The sequence below is a fragment of the Hemiscyllium ocellatum genome, chromosome 11, assembly GCF_020745735.1.
Source record: "Hemiscyllium ocellatum isolate sHemOce1 chromosome 11, sHemOce1.pat.X.cur, whole genome shotgun sequence".
Taxonomy (NCBI): Eukaryota; Metazoa; Chordata; class Chondrichthyes; order Orectolobiformes; family Hemiscylliidae; genus Hemiscyllium; species Hemiscyllium ocellatum.
The window spans coordinates 57,428,593-57,442,175 of record NC_083411.1 but is presented as its reverse complement, the minus strand read 5'-3'; positions in this window follow the sequence as shown (position 1 = coordinate 57,442,175).

Here is a 13,583-nt window from a genome sequence, read left to right as displayed (position 1 = left end):
CCATCTTGAATTCTACTATCCACTTAGCTTAGTTACAGTCAAAGCACTGTTGGTCATGGAGTTCAAGGATTTTGTGTAGGCATAATGATGAGTCAAATTGACATGCAACTTGGAAGATAACTTGAAGGTTGTGGTGCATCTGCCTTTTCTCTTTGAATGGGTAGAAAACACAGGGTTAGAAAGTACCTGTCAAAAAAAACCTTAACGTGCTGCTCCAGTGCAACTTGGTGATGGTACATGCTGAAGTCGTGATATTCTGTTCGTGAAGGGACTGAATGTTTAAGGTAATGGATGTGGTTCTGATCAGATGGCTGTTTGTCCTCGTGTTATTGAGCTTCCTGAGTTTTATGGAGTTTCACTCATGTAGATAAGTGAGTGTATTTATTGCGTACTTGAATGATGCCTCTTAGTGGTGAAGAAGTCCAGATGAAGCTCAAGTTTTGTGTGGAATCGAACCATAATGAGTGAGTTATAATCTTTACAACTGTATCCAAGTGAAACCTTCTGCTGTTGGAACTGTGGTGACCATAGTTCTGCTTGCGTCATTGCTCCCCAGCTCTGTTCTGAAAGAGAGTCATATTTAACCTTTAATGTTCTGAATCAATCTGATTTAACACAATGACAGTGCGACACAAAACAATGGAATATGTCCTCGGTGTGAAAAGGAACTGTGTCTCTACTCAGATTATTCAGTGCAATACAATCATGAACAGATGTGTCATGATAGATAGATCAGCAAAGACAAAGTAAAGTAGATTTCTCCCTTAAATTGGTTGTCTCAACAAAAACAGAAATTGGTGGAGAAACTTATCTGGTCTGACACTTGATGAAGGGCTCTGGCCGAAACGTCGCTGTCCTGATGAAGGGCTCTGGGCCGAAACGTCGAATTTCCTGTTCCTTGGATGCTGCCTGACCTGCTGTGCTTTAACCAGCAACACATTTTCAGCTTCTGTGAAGAAAAACAGAGTTAATGTTTTGAGTTGAAACTTATGATTTCCATAACTCACAATTCTTTGTTTATTTTGATTTTTCAATGACTGCTGCAAGTCCAATTAAACATGTTTATCCTTCCATACTCAGCCAGTTCAGTGAAGGGACTGAATGTTTAAGGTAATGGATAGGTTCTGATCAGATGGGCTGTTTTGTCCTCGATGTTATTCAAAATCTACATCCAGATCACACTTTGTGTACTTGCCAAGATATTGATGAACAAAGAGACCTTGGAGTGCGGGTTCCTCTAAAGTAGAGTCAGAGGTAGAAACAGGATTTCAAAGAAGGTATTTAGGGTGTGTTTGCCTTTATTGATCAGTGCATTGAGCGTAGGAGTTGGGAGGTCATGCTGAGGTTGTACAGGTCATTGGATGGCCATTACTAGAATACTGCATTTGATTCTGGTCTCCCTGCTATAGGAAAGATGATGTGAAACCTGTAGGGTTCAGAAATGATGTACAAGGATTTTGCCTGGGTTGGAGTGTTTGATCTATAGGGAGAGATTGAATAAGCTCGGGCTATTTTCCCTGGAGTGTCAGAGGCTGAGGGGTTGACCTTATAGGGGTTATAAAATCATGAGGGGCATAGATAGGATGAATAGCCAAGGTCTTTCTCCAGGGTAGCAGAGTACAAAACTAGAGGGCATAGGTTTAAGGTGAGAGGGGAAAAATTTAAAAGGGTCTAAAGAGTAACTTTTTCATGCAGAGGATGGTGCATGTTTGGAATGAGCTGCCAGACAAGTGGCAGAGGCTGCTAATTACAACATTTAGAAGGCATCTGGATGGATACATGAATAGGAAGGCTTTCAAGTGATATGGGTCAAACGCTGGCCAATGCTAGATTAACTTAGGATGTCTGGTCGGCATGGACGAGTTGGACAGAAGGTTGTGGAACCCAATGACTCTATTATCTTTGCTGTGTGTAGACTATTTATTGCACTGCATTAGCAGTTTAGAATAATTGCACAACTAGCATATATGCAATCATCAAAAAAAGGATGTTGATTGTACATGGATTGTTTGTTAGCTATGTGCTATATTCTGTGCAGCTGCAAACCCATACAGTTTAGAGGGACCATTTCTTAGCTATCACCAGTGTTACCCAAATGGTTTTCAATGTGAAGGAGTATGGCGGTAATCAGGAGAAGGTTTCCTTTCCAATAATGAGTTAATGTCGTGAGACTTCATGGAGTTTAGATTCAAGGCTTAGGACTCCCAAAACACTGTCCCAACAGTGTATTACAGTGTTACCATTTCTGCTGGATCTGTCCTATATTCTGCAGTGGTTTAAAGTAGTGGAATGGTTTGCTCAGCTATTTCAGAGGGCCCTTACAAATCTACCACTGTGTTGTGGGTCTGGGTCACATATAGGCCAGACCTGGTAAGTTATCTCCCTTAAGGGTATCTCTGATTGAGTTGGGTTTTACAAATTTCATATCGCTTCATTTGTACTATTTCTGCTAAAAGCTTTTTCTCCAAATTTACTTATTTAACTGAATTCAATTCACAGTGTTAGAGTGAAATTTCAATGCAAGTCTTCAAATTATTAGTCCATGATTTTGGATTATGAGTACAAGAACAAAGCTGCAAAACTATTGTACATCTCCTTTACTCACTGCTGAGCCCTCCGACATATATTTTTAGTTCTAGTGTTAGTAATTCTTCCATCAGTCATTTCTTAAGCTTCATCTCTGATGAGGAAAAGAATATATCACAACATGATTTTCAGCCTACACTCATTGACTGTTGTCATAATATTATTTCCTCTTGGATACATCTATTGCTGAAAACCTCTCATATAGATGCTATACTATACTACCTCATCCACATTCACAATATTTCAGTAGGGTTGGTGTGAACTCGTACTATCATGCAGGAAAAGCTGGTCCAAACTCAGAGTCTGCAGGAAAGGAGCAGAGTGCTGTTTTTGAATACAATGACTCCAGTGGGGGATGCTGACAAGTATAAGTCACCCAACATTGGAAATTTTGAGATGAAAAATTACATACAACAGGGAATTTGGGAAATTTCCCTTCATTTGCAGAGGAGCCCAAACGCTCAGGACTGGCCGTGGAACCACCTTTGAGTGATCTGGCACTACATCACAGCTGAACATAGGCCAGAACCCAGACTGATGTTTACATATCATTCTGACTGACAGATATGTAATCCCTGCATTGACTATGGTCCAATCGTTGGACTTCAAAGACTCTGATCTCTGGACTTCAGTAGGAGCGAAGACCTAACTGGCTCTGATCAACCTCCTGGACTGAGATTGGCCATACTCTTTGACTGACTGTGGTTTTTCCCCCTGACAAGCCACAGTTCCCTTTCATCCCACTAAGTATGATGCCCTTGGACTTTGAGACATGGCCATTTGGTTGAAGCACATACAGTGTGTTTGTGGTGTAAACTGCTGGCACGTTCTGTAGTTGTAACATTGGCTTGGTGTGGTTTCATACAGCACCCTTTGACCGACCAGTGCTCTGAATCATAATAAGCTGCATGCTTTTCCCACTGTGCTAAAAAAAATGCAAGCCAGACAGTGTGACAAATTCAAGTCAATGCAAAATGAGTTAGCATCAAGAAATTAAACTAAGGGCTACAAGGTTCCTTGTGTGAAGATGCATGAGGTGCGTGCATGTCCTTGTGCACAAAGCAATCTGGCAGAAACATACACAGTCCTTACTGTCCCTGAACCTGAGCTCCAAAATGAAATCGTGAAGGGCTGAAGGGTACTGTGAGTTGGTCTGAAAACAGCATGATGCTGTGGTGAGGCTGATGGTTTGATTTTGCTGACTTAAATCTAAGATGGGTAGAAGAGTACAGTGACATTGGAGTCTGCAGGAAAGTCGTGTGAAGACAGAATTGTCTGACAGTCCGGTGAGCTTCTGTCATCAAGTAAATGCTTTGATTTTCGTGTCAGGAATTGGCATCATCTTGTTTCTTGGGAAAGGACAGGATTGAGAGCCTCATAGAAAGGAGATGAGATCAACTAATAATGGTGTGCAAATTCATTAAAGTCATCACATCCATGCATTAGTGAGCTTCCAAACTCCCCATTTAAGCATTAAGGGAAATATCTTGACACCAAGAATCAAACTATTTTCATTTTGCTGTATTTTCCCAACTTCCTTGCAATTGCCCAGTCAACTCAAGGGAGTGAAAATTTCTATCCTTAGATCAGGTTATGTTCATGAACAACCTCACCACACATGTGCAGCAACTCAAGTTTGCAGCACCATGTTAGTACAAAGTGAAGTAATATCACATCCACAACAAAATGGTTCTGCCCATGTTTTCACACTGCAGGTTGGTGCGGTGTGGAACATAGTCTTTAGCAGTTTAGCAGAGTAGACCAGCTGCAGATAGTAACAAGGAAGTGGTGGCCATGCAGCTACAATCTTGCAAATGCAACTAGTCAATATGTACCTGTATTATGGAGGGAAGTATGACAGCCTGCGTAATCAGGTCAACAATATCTCGTGACTAAATGGATATTGTTCACATACAGTGAACCTCACTGTATCCAAAAGAATCTTTGATAGATACCAAAGCTGCAGCTGAATTGGCTGTGGATAAAACAGAATTTACATGCATTCCATACTCAGCGCTAGAAATTTAAGACTGAGATAGATTGGTTCTTGAGTACCAAGGGGATCAATGATTACAGGGAGAAAGCGGGAGAACACGGTTGAGAAATTTATCAGCCATGATAGAATGGCAGAGCAGACTCAATGGGCTGAATGGCCTAATTTCTGCTCCCATGTCTTATGGTTTTATGGTCTTAAATGCTTCCATATAACAATGTATCTGTACTTGCATGGGTGATATTGACCACACGTGCACTGGTGCATTATATCTTATTCATTGTCACCAGTAAAAGCCAACACTAGGCCCATTTGCAAATGCACAGAGGACCATTTTGATAGTCATCTTTGCACTTTGGCCATATACTGTGTACTTGAAGTAAACAATAGTCTTGTAATATGTCTACACATAGCTGTGATTTCCACTTGCATCCTTCTGGTACTGAACTTTACATTATATATTAAAAAGTAAAATTGATATAAGCAATATAGACAAAATGCTTTGCTAAACAGCTTATTCTATATTACTTGATTGCACCTTTAATTCATAGAGATGGTGTTTGCTTTTTTTCCCAGTCTGTGCTCAAAGTAAAAATGATTTTAGTGAAAGAGTGAGTGGATTCGACACTAATTGCTAACCTTTTTGAAATGGGTTTAAATCCAATTTAACCGATGGGATGAAAGTATCTTGGCTGTGAAAGATCTACATAAAATGAATCTGAAACTCTCAGTCCAGACTTACTGTGTCATCACCACAAACTGACAACTTCAATTCACAAGAACACGGGTTGGTGTTGGAAATGGAAAAAATGTCACACTGATGCAAACATATCATGGAGTTTAAATACATTGGTGGAACTTCAGACATGGCGGTTTGCTCCTCATACAAACTGAAAATGCTAGAAACATTCAATAGGCCTATCAATGTTTAAGAAAAGCAAAGTTGCGATAGCATTTGAATGCAAACTCCTTGCAAGTTCCATTTTGCCAACAATTTTAGGTACACTTCAGAGCTTCAGTGTAGCAGCTTATTTTTTACAGTTCCTCACAACCGGCAGATTCTAATCCAACTCTCCCGGTTTGGATGTTTCACAAACTAATCACTTTTGTACTTGGAGATAGTTATTTCCAGAACTTTCCATATATTCCTTTAAGGAGATAAAACAAAACTTGCTTTTTTACCTCAGTTAGCTGTCTTACAATCTACCATAACAACTTTTAATTTCTGGGTTTTCTGAATCAAAATTAACCTGTGATCACTCTGAACTGGAAGCTAGCTAATAGTCTTTTGTTTTCAGCCAACTGTTGTAAACAAAACAGTATAAACAATTTCCCATCAATTAACAACATGGATCTAGTCAGAAGTCACATGACACCAGGTTAAAGTCCAACAGGTTTATTTGAAATCATAAGCGTTTGGAGCACTGCTCCTTTGACAGGTGAAGTCTGACGAAGGAGCAACACTCCGAAAGATTATGATTTCAAATAAACCTGTTGGACTATAACCTGGTGTCATGCAACTTCTGACTTTGTCCACCCTAGTACAACACTTGCACCTCCACATCATAACATAGATTTGCAGCCACTTGCTTTGTGAGCAATACTAGATTAGGTCACTGTTTCAGAATGACTTTTTGAACTTGATTTCATTTTAAGAAAATCCTTCACAGATTTAGCTATCATACATTTGTCACTACTTTGAAATCCTAACTGCAATGAAGATATGAATATATAGGGAATCACAACTCACACACCATATCAATATTTAAGGTGATCAGAATCTTTAACAACTTTTTGCACCTTATAGCCTGAAAAAGCAGCACAACATACCTGAACACAACTTCAAAGTAATGTACCTCAGCAAATGGTGCTCTCTGATACAGCCATGACAGTTCATTGAATTGTATTTAACAGATCGTCACTTCTGTGCATTGGCAGAATTACATTGCCATAGCAATATGCAAAATCATCCTGCTCTCAAAATACCAACAGCAGTGACAGAGAAACCAGTCTCCATCTCACTATGGCCACAGTTCATGAGATTCAAATCTCAGCTACAGTTGCAGTACAGATCACACATGATACAATCAAATCAGTTAACAATCTGCAAGGAAATGACTTTGGAGTGAAATAAAAGCCAAATATTCTGTAGATTCTGGAATGATTCCTGCAGATTGGGTGGAGGTAATTGTCATACCACTATCTAAGAAAGGAGCAAGAGATAAAACCAGGAAGTACACACCTGTTGGCCTGACGTCAGTAACAAAGAAGATGCCAGAATTTATTAAAATGATGTATTAAGTGGACACTTAGAGAACAATAAGCATATTTGACCCAGTCCACATGGATCTGAAAACGTGAAATCATGTTTGACAAACTTGGAATTTTAGAACATGTTCCGAAAGAAATTTGGTAAAGGAAAGTTGATGGACATAGTTAACTGGATTTTCAGAAGGCCTTTTGATAAGGGTTTCACAGGAGAGGTATAGTAAAATTAAAATATAGCATAGGAGGTAATATTCTGGCATGAATTAAGGATTGGCTAACAGGCAGAAATCTGATTAGGAATAGATAGGTTATTCTAGTATTCGCAGACTGTGATTGATGGGGCACCGTTAGCTTCAGTACTTGGGCTCCAGCTGTTCACAGCACATATCAATGATTTGAATGTGGGAACAAAATGAAATGTTTCTCAGTTTGCAGAACTAAGTGGGTGTCTGCTACAAGCAAAATATAAAGCAGTTTCAGGAGGACTTGGACAGGCATAGTGCATCAGCAAGAACATGGCTGATGGGGTATTATGTGAGAAAACTGAGGTGATCCACTTTGGTGGAAGGAACAGATGCACAGCGTACTTCTTTGATGGTAAGCGGTTAGAAAATGTAAACAAGTAAAGGAAATGAGGTGAGTTTGTCAATAAGCCACTGAAGGCTAATATATAAGTGCAGCAAGCTGTTAGGCAAGCCATTGCATGTTATCCTTTATCATGAAAAAATCTGAGTACAACCTAGTGAAGTCTAGCTTCAGTTGTATATGGGATTGGTTAGGCTCCACCTGGAGTACTCTGTGCAGTAGTGATATCCTTAACTCAAGAAAGATATTATTGCCAGAGAGAGATAAAGGTTCAGCAGACTTGTTTCCAGGAATGCAAGATTGCCTTATGAAAAGCATTTCAGCAAATTGGGCCTATATTTTCTAGAAACATAGAAAATGGGAGTGTGAGTAGCCCATATGGCCTGTCCCCATTCAGTATGACCATGGATGATCATCCAACTCAGTCCCCTGTTTCTGTTTGTTCTCTGGTCTTAACCTCTTCAGTCTATCTTCATAACTGTCCATTTCCCTTATAAATCCCGTTGCACACTCTCCAATAGGATAACACATTTCCTATAATAACAAACAGAAGTTTACATAATAAAGGTTTGAAGAATGAGAGGCAATTTCATTGAAACCTACAAAATACTTAAAGGGATAAACAGGGCAAATGCCGGCAAGTTGTTTCTCCAGATTGGGGATTCAAGAAGCAAGGGTACAATTTAAAAACAAGGATGTGCCACTTATACCTGAGATAAGGAGGGGTTTTTTTAAATTCAGAGAGTTTTGAAGCATTGGAATTCTCTACCCAAGAATACCACAGAAGCTCAGTATTTGAATATGTTTAAGATAGAGATTGATATATTTCTAATCATAATAGTGTGAAGGGTGATGGCCTGCATTGGAGGTTGAGGGGGGACCTTATAGAGGTTTATAAAATCATGAGGGGCATGGATAGGATAAATAGACATGATATTTTCCCTGGGATGGGGAAGTCCAGAACTAGAGGGCATAGATTTATGGTGAGAGGGAAAAAAATTTAAAAGGGCCCTAAAGGGCAACTTTTTCATGCAGAGGTGGTACTTGTATGAAATGAGCTACCAGAGGAAGTGGTGGAGGCTGGTATGATTACAACATTAAAATGGCATATGGATGGATATATGAATAAGAAGGGTTTAGAGGGATATGGGCCAAGTGCTGGCAAATGGGACTAGATTAGTTTAGGATATCTGGTTGGCATGGACAAGTTGGACCAAAGGGTCTGTTTCGGTGCTGTACATCTTCTGATGCTCTGACTTTAATAGTTGTCTAAAAATGTTGAAAGTGTTTGTCTAGCCACAATCATATTAGATGGCAGAGCAAGCTCATAGGGCTGAATGGTCAACTCCTGTTGCTAAGTACCTGAAGAATTACATCTGACACACTGAGCAATTACGCAACCCACACAAAGATCAAGATATTCCACTTGATTGACATGTTGATGCTCAAGACTATGAAGTTGAAGATAATCTCAAGGTTTATCTGTTACAATTTGGACCCCAAAAGTGTGAACAGTTACAGTCAGCAACTGCTCAAGAAGAGCAATTACAAGAGTTTCAAAATGTCTTTATCCAGGGACTGCCTGACAGCATTAACCAAAGTCCTTGGGAAGATTTTTTTTTATTTTGGGTAAACTGCAATGTACTCAGTATCTCACGACAAGTCGTTTTCATGAGCAAACAAGTCTTATTGTCAAAATCATTGCCCCAAAATATTATGTCAGCAATACACCAGCAGCACATGGCCAACGAAAGCACAAGATAAGTAGTATGAATCTGTGTATTGACTAGGGATGAATCAAAATATTCAAAGATTTGCTCATGCATATGAGGTATGACTATCAACACCAAAAGCAAAAGGAGCTTGACATCCATATGGTGTTCCATTCTCTCCTTAGACAAAAATAGAAATGGGTCGTGAGTATGGTGCTGGAAAAACGTAGCAGGTTAGGCAGCATCCAAGGACCAGGAAAACTGACATTTCGGGCAAAAACCCTTCATCTTTCCTGATGAAGGCTTTTGCCTGAAATGTTGATTTTCCTGCTCCCAGATGCTGTCTGACCTGCTGTGCTTTTCTAGCACCACACTCTCGACTCTAATCTCCAATATCTGCAGGTCGTCACTTTTGCCTAAAAATAGAAATGGACCTATTCACAGTGCATAGGGAAGAGAATATTTTTGTGTCAAATTACTTCTCAAATTTCCCATTGTTAAATGACTTAGCGACACAATGAACATGAGTATCAATGACAGCATGTGTTATTTTCAGTTTTTATCAGTATCTCAGAATAGATGTCTGACAACAGTTTGCAGTACTCTAGAAAACCATTTCAAAATATGTGTGTTCAGTAGAAAGTGATCCATATCACATTGTCACCCCGTTATCCACATTCAAATAGTCTAGCAGAATGTAGGTATTGCTATCAAATCAATAAATCAATCAATTAACTGTCAAGCAACAACATAATATCTTCATCTCGCATTGCTGTGTTTTCTTGCAATACCAATGGAGAGGGATTAGCATTCCCAATGCAACATACATTTGGAAGTCAAGTGCAAAAGACATTGCACAGCAACTAATATTGTAACCATTCTGGGACAGGTGAAAGTAAACATATTCAATGCTATCAAAACCACACACGAGATAGAAATTTTCCATTAGAAATCCTACAAATATTTGGATGTCAGCAAGGATTTCTAAAAAAAAATGCATATCAGCCAGATCATGCAAAGTGTTACTGATCTTGGTGTTCCATTGCAAAGGAACAGAAGCCAGCTCAGTCTAAAGTTCAGCATGCCAATCATGCATGAAGAGAATAAGCAAGAACCTCTGACTTTGATGTTGACTGTGTTGAAGTTGTAGTGATGGTGAGTGACAGCAACTATCAGCAAGACAGCCAAGTTGTCCAACAAATGCAACAGAGAACAGTGCATTACTCACCAGACAAGTCTACAATCAGCAGATCAGGATGCATTATAAACAATTGAAAGTGTTACATTGAAGTTCAAGATGTTTGTTTTGTAAACTCTCCTCGGCCTGTTTTTATTATTAACAAATTGACAACACATACCAATGTAATTCCAGCTATCCCTGTTTTTGGGATACAGTCAGGCTGTCAGCTTACCTTTAAGAGGCATACTTGTGCCTTCATCCCTACATCAGAGCATATGATTGGCAGGTATAAAGATCTTACACTCCACCTTACCACGGAACACTTGAAGCATGACACTCCATTGGATGTTTGCTGCTCCATGTTAAACTGTTAGTCTACTATCAGCCCAGTCACTTATGCCTCTGCAGAATATTATCTTGTCCATAATAGCTTGTTACAATAAACATCAGTTGCATTCTTCAATACCACAATATTACACCCAATTTCTCATGTCATGGAAGATAACGTAAATGTATAATGCCACATCCAGAAAACCATTCATTTGAAGGCAAAATCACACCACCGAACTCCCAGCTACACCCTCAATCCAAACCAATTACCATCTAAACAGTTGGCTACACTCTGATCTGACTAATTTCCAATCCCCAAAACTACCCATTCACCAACTCATCTACTACTCACACATCTATTCACTAAATTAGATACCCATTCACTTATTTACTGGGAGACTTGGATCATTAAAATTGGCCTGACTACACAGTTACCTTTGTGAAACTGGGGTGTTGTAGTTATTCTCCTCCGACAAACCACAAGAGGACTCAAGTATGCAGGTTAACTTCACATTTATTCAAATAATCTCAGTATTAGACTGGCTGAATAGAATTCTGTCTAACATTCTGTCCCATTTTTGCCCGGCTTTGTTCCATGTCTGTCTAATTTTGGTCTGATGTCTCTCTGATTTTGATCCACATCTGTATCCCATGTCTGTCTCCTACATCTGGCCGATCTCAGTCCAACGTCTGTATCCTACTTCTGTCCAATTTGTAAAGAAAATCATCTAACTTTCTACATGTTCTTGTTTTCATTTCATTCTTCAATAATAAACAGAAATCTTCCATTTTAGGTATTTCTGTTATCCTTTCACAAGAACCTATTTATACTCTACAAAAATAAACCAAAAAATTGCAATGCTGGAAATCAGAAACAAAAACAAATTGCGGGGAAAGCTCAGCAGGTCTGGCAACATATGTGGAGAGAAAGCAAAGTTAATGTTTTGTCTCCAGTGACCCTTCTTCAGAACAGAAGGGTTCTAAAGAAGGGTAACCAGATCTAAAACATTAACTTTGTTTTCTCTCCACACATGCTGCAAGACCTGTTTTCCCAACAAGTTCTATTTATACTCTAGTTGGCTCTCAAGAGTTGATACAGGCCTTAGGATGTTCAAAGTTCTCTCCATTCATTTCTGCTGACATGGACATGGAGGCCATTCTAGATTCATGTCTGCTGCAATGTGTTTTGCAGTACCAGCTTGTAAGGTGTTAACCTTACTCTTGTTGTAACCTCTTTTTATAAAAACTTGTTTAATTCCCACTTTTGGGGAGTGTGCAACCTTCGTCCATCCTCCAACCTTCGAGAAGCAGTTTGAGTAGACAGCTGAAAGGATCAATGCATGAAGTTACTTGTGGGAATGGTTTGCACTATCAGTAACTACATGGCTGAATGGAGTATGAAGAAATATATAGTGAGCTTATCAAAAAAGTGAGATGATAATCATGGGGACTTTTAATCTACATGTCAACCAAAATGGTTGAAATGGACAAAGTTCCTAGATGAAGATTTGTCCAAATATTTTCATAGTAGTTACTTGGAACAGGACTTTCTAGATCCATCTGGAGACCATGCAACATTTATCTGATATTGTGCAATGAGATAGGATTAATTAATGACTTCATATTGAAGTCAGCCCGAGGTGGCATTGACCATAATATGATTGAATTTTACACTCAGTTTGAGGAAAATATGGCTGGGTTCAAGATGAGTATCTTAAATTCAAATAGTTGCAATTATGAGGACATGAACATAAAGCTAACTGAAGTGAACTGGCAAATAAGGCTGATGCATAGGTTAATGGAGGTGCAGTGGCATTCCATCTAAAGGATATTTAAACAATATACATAACAGATATATTACAATCAGAAAGAAGGGTGGAGAAAACAGATTGTTCAGATATGGGTTACCAATCAGTCAGGTGTGGAGAGAGGATCAGATGTATAATTGAATTTCAGAGAAGTGTAAGAAAAATATGCAGCAATGTTAGAGGAATTCAACTATGCAAATATTAAAGAGGATTGTTTTAACGTGAGTGGCAGGGAGGGAGAAATATTCCCAAATTACCTCCAAAAGTACCTCGACAGACCAACAGAAGAGAGAACAGTTCTGAGCCTAATATTTGTATACGAGGCCAGGCAGGCAGAAGGCATATAAATAGGAGAGCATTTTGGAGATAGTGACCACAACTCAGTTATATGTAGGCTGGTTATGGAAAAAGATAAGAATGGGCTGAGTATAAAAGTTCTAAACTGCACAGATAACTTTACTAAGCTATGATAAAATTTGACCAAAGTGAACTTGGAGCAGTTACTTGCAGACAAAACTATGTGAGAAGCATTCAAGCAAAAAATAGTGAGAGAGTACAGGCCAAGTATGTTCCCATAAAGACAAAGCATGGTACCAAGACTGGAGAACCCAGGATATCATGGGACATAAATGTTAGGATTTTTTTAAAAAAGAGACGCTTATAGCAGACAGCAAGAGCTCCCTAAAGGAATATAAAAGGCACAGAGAGGCTTTTAGAAAATAAATTAGGAATGCAAATAGAGTGCATGAGGAAGCATTGGCAAGTAGAATGGAGGAAAACTCAAATGTTTTCTTAACTGTATTAAAAACAAGAGAATAGCTAGGAAAAGAAAAGGATGCTTTAGGGATCATACAGATAATCTGGAAGTCATGGCTAATGTTCTCAATAAATACATCAGTCTTTCTGATGGAAAGAATGACACAAATACACATTAGGGTGGAGGACAGTGAAATATTAGAAGAAATTAACATAGAGAGTGAGGGAACAGGTACTAGCACCTGACAAAGGAGCTGTGTTAATGAAACTTCTATGATTTCAAATAAACCTGTTGAACTATAACATGGTGTCATTTGACTTTGTCCACCCCAGTCCAACACTGGCACCTCCACATCAAGTAATAG